The sequence below is a fragment of the Nycticebus coucang genome, chromosome 13 (genome assembly GCF_027406575.1).
Source record: "Nycticebus coucang isolate mNycCou1 chromosome 13, mNycCou1.pri, whole genome shotgun sequence".
Taxonomy (NCBI): Eukaryota; Metazoa; Chordata; class Mammalia; order Primates; family Lorisidae; genus Nycticebus; species Nycticebus coucang.
Genome location: NC_069792.1, coordinates 26570433 through 26579804, shown reverse-complemented (window position 1 = coordinate 26579804; position 9372 = coordinate 26570433).

The following is a 9372-nucleotide window of genomic DNA, read 5'->3' as shown; positions in this document are numbered from 1 at the left end:
GAACTTAAAGGCCCCAGCTCATTTTGCATTTCCAATCGTCATCCACAAACACATAAAATAGGATATGGAAGATTTGATGCATGCTGCATATGGATTACAAATAAATATGAAAGCATTAATTTTCCCAGTTCCTGTTCATTTTTACAATGTCTTTACTATTATGCCGATAGGTGATTTTTACCTTCTCTTAACCAGGCAAAAGCAATAGTGTTTCAAAGCTTGCAGATTAGTGATGGTGGCAGCTTATTTCTGTTGGTTATCTACAGCGCCATCTTAGTGTCTTGAGGCATAAAAGAATATTATCTGTGTGACAGTTATGGCTGGAACCATCCATAGTGTTCTTGATATCAGCACTCAAAGTACTCTGAATAGGAATCATTTAACTTAAGATATTTTCCATAGTTTCATTAAAATCACAAAGTGCTGCAAGTTACTACCAAGGTTACACACAATTTTCAGTGAGTCTCTTATGTGGAAAAGTGTGTAAGTGGTTGAGATTTTCTTTTGATGGGGCTTATTCACATGGATTTGCTAATCTTCTGTAAAGGCATTGACCATAGCAAGGGAACCCATACATCTGCTGTTTCTTTACTTAATTTTCATCACAAATAATGTGCCACTCTGATTGCATGAAATCATCAAGGGTGTCTTCAATTACCGCAAGCAGCCTCTGATCATAATACCTTCCTTCATTCTGAATCTGAAGGATGATGCAGAAAAAAGAGGCAGGGTGGGTGGAGAGAGAGAAATGTGGAGTTAGTTATGTATTATAAATGTCAGGTTACATGGAAAGTGTATATGGTCATATAAGATAATTTAGAAGCTGGAGTTGTGATTGCAATAATGGCACATTCATATCTGCATTTCATTTAAATGCCTTGTTTTGACTCACTGAACATTTGTCAAAGACAGTAGAGCTAAACTTTTTCACATGACCACTGAGGTAATGACAGCATTACATTACCAGGAAACTGCCTGACTTGCTGATACTTCCATTTTCCACAGCAGCTTATGAAATAATCAAAATGTGTGCATGAAATGGTGGCCTGCTCTGAATTTATTTTAATACAGATTGGCTTATGCTGAGAGAAAAAAGAAGTGTTGGACCCCTGACACAAGAGACAATGACTTTGCACAAAGCTGAATTTTACTAGCAGAGAAGATGGATATATGAGTATTAGACTTTTCATAGCTATAGGAAGGATAATCTTTCAATCAGATTAATGAGAAAATATATTGCACGGGCCCTACAGCACTTTTTGCTTTCCAGGCTAATGCGTGATTTAAATCCCCAAAGTACATTTTCAGCATTACAATATCCTTTGATAACAATGTCGCTTGCACAAAGACAGATAAAAATAAAACAGTCCCCCTTGATTTCCCATTTTAGATTTGAAGTATATTTTCTGTTCTTTGCTGGCAATGAAGTGAATTCTATTGAGAAGAGTCACATTTAATAAGACAAAGAGAATTTTCTAATTATGCTACCTGTCAAGATTGGAATCTATGGGATTGCAACTGCAATTGAAGAAACAGAGGAAGCAATTGCATATAGCCCCGTTTACTTTGGTGTATGATTACTATTTGCACTTAGATATTGCTAAATGTAAATCAAGCGAACACCCAGAAGTGCACTTTGAGGTAAACACCAAAAGGTAGGTTTCAGAATAGATTCTACCATTCCCATTTCGATTTTCAGTAACCAATTTCCTGAGATTTTCTAATTCATCTATTGAAAACATAAACTACTGGAAACAAAAAAAAAAAAAAAGGAGGGGCAAAATTGTCTGCTTTGTTCTATAACCAGCTAATATGAAAACTTGTAAAGACAAATATATTTATGCAATAAATAGATATTCATAATGGTGCATAATAAATATCCAGTAGAAGGAAATGACTTTTAGGAAAAATACATACTAGGGAAAATCGATTCAATGAGTCTAAAATACTTCTGTATTTCTTTTTATTTTTGCCTAATTTGTATTACAACTATACAGACATCAATGAAAAGCTCTCTATTATTCAAATGCTTCCTTGGAAGTTATCACATGCTATTCTTCTTGAGCCTCTAGGGAACAGTTCCCTGTGCCCCATCAAACATTATTCTTCCCCCCGCCACCCAGCATTGCAATTGTTGAAATACTATGGCACATTAAACAAGGAAAATAAATATTGTGCTTTCAATGGCTTTCTCACAGGGTATATCTACATGAACTGGCATACAATCAATTATCATAAATATTTTCATCAGCTAAAAGTAATTCTTCTAGTACCCAGATGATAATATTATAATTATGACAAATGGAAATTTTCCAAAATCACATTTTCAAAGATGTGACGAAAAAAAAACTATTAAGCAAAATATCTAGCAGTGGCAAGGTTATGATTAGGGATTTCGTTTTTAAAAGTTGCCCTTTCATTTCCAAGAAAATAAATAATAAATCCATTAGGTTCCATAAATACTTTTAGCTATCTATATCCACATGTTTCTGCTTTGTGTAAGTTTCAAATCGGTGTTTCTAACTATTTAAGCCACGATTTGGTTTGATGACTATACAGAGAGAATAGGATGTTCTCAAAGCTAATTTGAAAATTAGACTGAAAATGATTTTTTGAATAAGCTGTTAGATACTTTCAAAAGAAATCCATCAATTATTATGGTGCCAGCGCCTTATATTTTTACAATAAGAAAGCTATTTGAATTAGTATATGATTTTCTTTTTTTTTTTTTGGCCGGGGCTGGGTTTGAACCCACCACCTCCGGCATATGGGACTGGCACCCTACCCCTTGAGCCACAGGCGCTGCCCAGTATATGATTTTCAAATAACTTTATAGATAAAGGTTATGAATACAGAAACTTAGGGAGAACTAAGGTTCTGAATACAGAAACTTAGGGCTCCATTTCATATCCACTATCTCATAATGGAACCTATCCACATTTATGGCTGAATTGCATTCCCTTAAAATTCTTACGTTGGTTTCCTAATACCAGGTTCCTAACAATGTGACTGTATTTGGAGACAGGATCTTTAAAGAGGTAATTAAGTTAAAATGAGGTCATTGGTGTGGACCTTAATCCAATATGATTGATATCCTTAAAAGAAAAGGAGATTAGGACAAAGAATGTGTGGCGGGAAGATCATCTGAAGACACAGGGAGGAGATAGCTATCTACAAGCCAAGGGCAGAGCCTGAAAGGAAGCCAGCTCCGTTGACATCTTGATCTTAGACTTAAACCTTTCAGAATTATGAGAAAATAAATTTCTATTGTTTAAGCCACCCAGGTTGAGATACATTTTATGGTAGCCCTAATATAATATATAACAACTCAAAATCTTGAAATACGCACGTTCAAGCCTCTTTTTAATGTTAGTACCTTCAACTCTCAATTTCTGAATAATGGACTGATACTAAGATTTCTTATTAAACTTTTCACATGGCCTGATTTTAAATTCCATCTCTCATTTTATGAAAAATAAATTCTTAATTGAATGATGTTCCACGCAATCAGGATTGGATTAGTGGAGGCTATGTCTATGGTCCATTTCCTACATATATGTTGATACTCATTGATTTGCATATAATTTTGACCATTTAATTTATAATAAGGTGATTAACTGGTTATTAGTAAATATAGACATGTGGCCCACAATGACATTTAATCATCGACAGGCCACATATACAATGGTGGCCCATAAGATTATAGCAGAGCTGGAAATTTTCTAGTGCTTAGTATTATAATGTCATAGCAAAATACATTATTTACGTGTTTGGGTGATACTTATGTAACCAAATCTATTCTGCTGCCAGTTTTATAAAAGCATATCAGAGCACATGTCATTATGTTTAGGACATAATACTTGATAATAATACTAGACTGCTGAGTTAGTGGTTTAGGTACTTACTGAAACTTGTATTCTTTTAAAGTGTACTACTCCACTTATTTTTAAAAAACGGCCAACTGTAAAACACTCCCAAGGAGCTCTTTCAGGAGGTATCCCAGAGTGCATTGCTATCATAGGAAATGACAGCTCCATGCCTGTTACAGCCCAGAAGACCTTGCAGAGGGACAAGATGAGAAGGTGGAAGATGGGGATATCAATGATCCCAACCCTGTAGGCTTAGGATAATGTGTCTAAGTGTTTAATAATAACATTTTAAAAGTAAAATTAAAAACCTTAAAAATAGAAAACAGCTTATATATGTAGAATAAAGATATAAAGAACAAAACATGTTTGTTTGGCTATACAATATGTTTATGTTCTAAGCTAAATATTGCTAAAAGTCAAAAAGTTTAAAATGTTCCAAGTTTATAAAGTAAATAAGTTACAGTTAGCTAAGGTTAATTTATTTTCAATAAATATTTTCAATAAATTCAGCATAGTCCAAGTGTACAGTGTTTGTAAAGTCTACAGTAATATACAATAATGTTCTGGCCCTTCACGCTCACTCACCCCTCACTCACAGACTCTTTCAGAGAAATTTCCAGTCATGCAAGCTCCATTCACCGTAAGTGCCCTATACAGGTGTACTGTTTTTTAACTTTTAAACTGTATTTTTACTGTACATTTTCTATATTTAGATATGCTTGAATGCATAAGTACTTATTATTGTGTTACAATTGCCTGCAGTATTCAGTACAGTAACATGCTATCCAAGTTTATATTCTGGCAACAATAGGCCCTAGCATACAGCCTAACTGTGTAGTAGGCTACACCATCCAGACTGTGTAAGTATACTTTTTGAGGTCAGCACAATGACGAAATTGTTTAACAATGCATTTCTCAAAATGTGTCCGCGTTGTTAAGCAGTTCATGACTTGTATTCATATGGGGCTAAACAAATTCTGTGTATATGGAATGGCAGGTTTTTTGTGGGATAATGTCATTTTTTCCAAGACATCTGTGATAACTAATATACATTAATAAAGTAATTTGAACTAATCGAGTATGTCACATCTGAGTTGCTGAATAATAATTAACACTAAAAGTAACAACAGTGATCATGTATTAAGATGTTATCTGTTTCAGACAGTGAACATAAACGCATACTGCTTCATTTAATTCCCATAATCTTACATTGTATCTCCATTTTAAGGAAAAATAAATCAACCTGTGAAATTTGGCCACTTGCCCTGATCACATAGCTAGTAAATATCAGAGCGTTAACTCAGACTAAGATAGTATAATCTGGGAGCCAGCCTTTCCAACAGAGTCTCTTATTAATGAAATAAGGATGATGGCTCATCATTTCCTTTTGCAGTTCTTCATGTTTAACGTAACTTTTCTTTTTTAAATTCTCTTCTGCCTTAATTTTTTAACTTAAATTTAAAAAGGTAGATAATTAAAAGAGCAATATTATGCTGGCTCCATTTCAGGTATATTCAACTCTAAGAACATAGGCAGCAAGTATTTAACTAAAGTTAGAATAAATTTTTATAGACATTATTTAATAGTAGTCTAGAAAAAATATACATTATTTGCAAGACACCAAGAGTATCTTTCTTTGGCCTTGTTAAAGGGTCAGTGAAAAATGGAGTTACCCACCTATTCTTTTGTCCTAAATGCCTCCTACTTTAAAGAATTAATAAACTTATTTATCCTTGGAGTGGGGGTTTGGGCATATTTCTATTCTCAGAAGAAATGATCCAACAGGGTTTTCTGTCAATATATAAAGTAAATGGTGAAGTGGAGAATTTATTTGAATAAAATAGAAATTCATTTTACTGAAAGCAAAGGAAATGTAAACGATAGTGGCTGGAATAATTATTTATCTAACATTAGAAGCTCAGCTAAGGGCAAGCCCTCAAAGCGTAGCTGTTCCAGTTCTCTGGTCAAGGACCCTGGACCCTGCATTATATGTCTATCCCATAATCAGTGACGTATGGACGTTGTCTTAATGTTTGTTACCTCATGGTTGTAAAATGGCTGTCACATTCCAGGCATGACGTCTACATCCAAAACACAAAGGAAATCAACCAAAAAATCACTGAAGCAAAAGTTGAAATTCCCCAAAGTATGTTTCACTTTTGTAAATTTTCCTGTAAGTGCCACTCTAGAACTTTTCTTTACATTTTATTGTCAATGTCTAAGACAATATATAGCTCTAAGGGAGTCTGAGAAAATAAAGTATTTTTACTTTCTGGATTTCATAACAGAGAGAACCAATAAGAAAGGAAATATAACTTTTCCCCCAAGATAACTAATTCAAGTCTTCTTTAGTCAGTCTATAAAATAGTCAAACTATACAACTTCTTCATTGAAAAAAAAATTCATGCAGAGTTTCTTAATAGTAAAGCAAAAAGAGCATTTGTGTGTTTGCCTTCAGGAAAACAACGCAGGACAGAAGTGTGAATATTGTGGCCAATTTAACAGTTTTTCTTACTGGGAAATGGTCACACAGACTTGGAGGTTTTGCAAAATAGGTAAAAGTGGCAAATCAAGCCCATTTCTTAGAAGACTAATTTAAAGGAAAAAGTAGAAGTACAAAGTAAACCTAAGTCTCAGGATTGACACTAGATATTATTAATGAAAAAGTTTGACACACAGAACATGCATAACAAATGTTCGTTGGATGGATAGGTGAATGGAGTAATGAGGGTTCTGGAAAGATTTGAGATCTGTTCCTTGGCTGATTTCTATAGTACTTATAGCAAAAATAATTTGTTTTATTCTCATGCATTATAATTTTTTTTCAGAAAAATATAGTAAATGACATAATCCATAAAAGGCTTTTAAGGTCTTTAAAAGAAACATATTATTGTTGGTATTGATAATGAGATTATACAATGACAATAATTTCAAATTACAGAATTGAATTTTTTTTATACTACCAAGATTAAAATTGACTTATCTTGTCTATAAAGAAAACATCTTGTTCAGTCAAAATTTTTTAACTTTTGAAAAATTCAGAAAAACTTTTATTTTAAAATTCATTTACAGCTAAAAAAAAAAGTAATTTGTAGATTTAGGCAAAAAATTCTGTTATCACCCATGCAGAATTACTTATGTGTAATTTGCTCTCTCTCATTTTTATTTATTTATTTATTTTTATTAAATCATAGCTGTGTACATTGATATATTCATGGGGCATTATTCGCTAGCTTATTTATTTATTTATTTATTTTTGGCTAACTAGAAGGAAAAAGCCAAGTAAACATTATATTAATTCTTATTTTCTAACTGGAGTTGATTTTTCAACCACAGGCAGAGAAGGTTAAATGTAACATAGTTTGAAGTTGAAATTAAGGAAACAAAGCTTAAAATTTTGAGATTCAGAAGTTTCTAGAAGAATTTGTAGGGCAGAATTCCAAAGAGCAGTGAACAAAACAGAGAAACAGTGTCATTACAACACTGGTACAACAGTGAGTAGCAGTCTGTCGTCCATAGGGTAAAACTTTAAGGGATCTGCAGAGAACAACTGCAGGAAAGAAACTAATTAGTGGGGATCTATATCATAACAGTTCCAGAGCTCAGAGAGATATAGGAATAATTTAAGTCCCAATCAGTCAAAGTTAAATGAACTTATGCAAACTGTGTGTGCATGCATGCATGTGTGTACATGGCTTTCAATAGGGACTCGAATAGGTTAGGCTTTATTAGGGAGTTAAAACTAGCTCTAGACTAAAGACTATCCAGACTCACTTTATAAAAGCTTTGAACCTCAAAAAACTCACGTTATTATGCAAGGAGTTTAGCTACCTGCCAGAATGAAGAAAGATTTTCTTTAAAGTAATATAACCATTCAGGCTTGGTGGCTCATATGTATAATCCCAGCAATCTGGGGGGCTAAGGTGGGAAGTCCACTTAAGGCCAGCCTGAACAACACAGCAAGACTTGTGTCTAAAATAAATAATAAATAAATATAACCAGCCAGGCATGATTGTGTGTGCTTATAGTCCTAGCTTCTCAGGAGGCCAAGATCGATTGAGCCCAGCAGTTTGAGGTTACACTGAGCTATGAGGGTGCCACTATACTCTGTCCTGGGCAACAGAATAAGTCCTGTCTCAAAAAAAAAAAAAAAAAAGAAATACAACATAATCTAACATAATCTAGCATTAAACATTATACAATTGTATAATTCGCAACAACATCTAGAATTAAAATTTACCAAACATGGGAAATATGGGATAAAACAGAAACATTTATTCCATATTCAGAATCAATAGTCCTTAAAAATAGTCACAAAAGCAAGGGAAATGGTAGAATAAGCAGATAAGAACTTTAAAACAGCTATTATATATATATATATATGTGATCTAAAATTTAAAGACAAACATGGAAATAATGAGGAGAGAGATCTAATATGCAAAATGGAACCTAATGAAATTCTGGAGATAAAAATATAGCACCTAAAATAAAAATTTCACTTTCTGGAATCAAGTTTATAAAACACTACAGAAAAAAAGAAAAAAAGAAGATCAGTAATCTTGAAGACATAACAAAAGGAATTACATTTTTTAAAATGTAGCAGAGAAAATGGAGACTCAGAATTAAAACCAATAGTCTAATATAGATTTAATTAGAGATCCAGAAAAAGATTAGGGAAAAAATTTTTAATGTCTGAGGAATTAATGGTGAATTTTTTTTTCTAAATTTGATAAAATTAAAAATATGTAGACTCAAGAAGTTCAAGGAACCTCAGTTAAACATACAGGAACCCATTTGTTGAAAACAAGTAAAACATAAATTTTTAAAATATCCAGTAAAAGAAGTCACGTGCATACTAACCAGAATCAGAAGTTCACAGGGCTCTTTTCAGGAAGCGTGCAAATTAGAAAACAATAAAACATTATCTCTGAAGAGCTGAAAGAAAATCTGGTAATTTAGAATTCTGTAGCTAGCAAAACATATCTATTACAAAAGAAGATGAATTGAAGGATTATTTCCTAAATAAAGATGACAAAATTTATTGCTACAAGAAATGTTAAAGGACATTAAGATTGAGGAAAACAATAATACAAAATATAAACTATGATCTACATAAACATTTATGAACATCAGAAATGGTAAATGGGCATGGCACCCATAGCTCAGTCGTTAGGGTGCTGGCCACATGCACTGGAGCTGGGTTCAAATGCTGCCCTGGCCTGCTCAACAATAACAACAAAAAAATAGCCAGGCATTGTGGCGGGCACCTACAGTTCCATCTACTTGGGAAGCTGAGGCAAGAGATCGCTCATGCCCAAGAGTTTAAGGTTGTTGTGAGCTGTGAGGCCACAGTACTCTACCGAGGGTGACATAGTGAGACATCATCAAGAAAAAAATTTCAAAAAAAAAGAAGGGCTGTGGCTCAATGGAGTAGGGTGCCTGCCCCATATGCCAGAGATGGCGAGATTCAAACCCAGCTCCAGCCAAAAACTGCAAAAAAAAA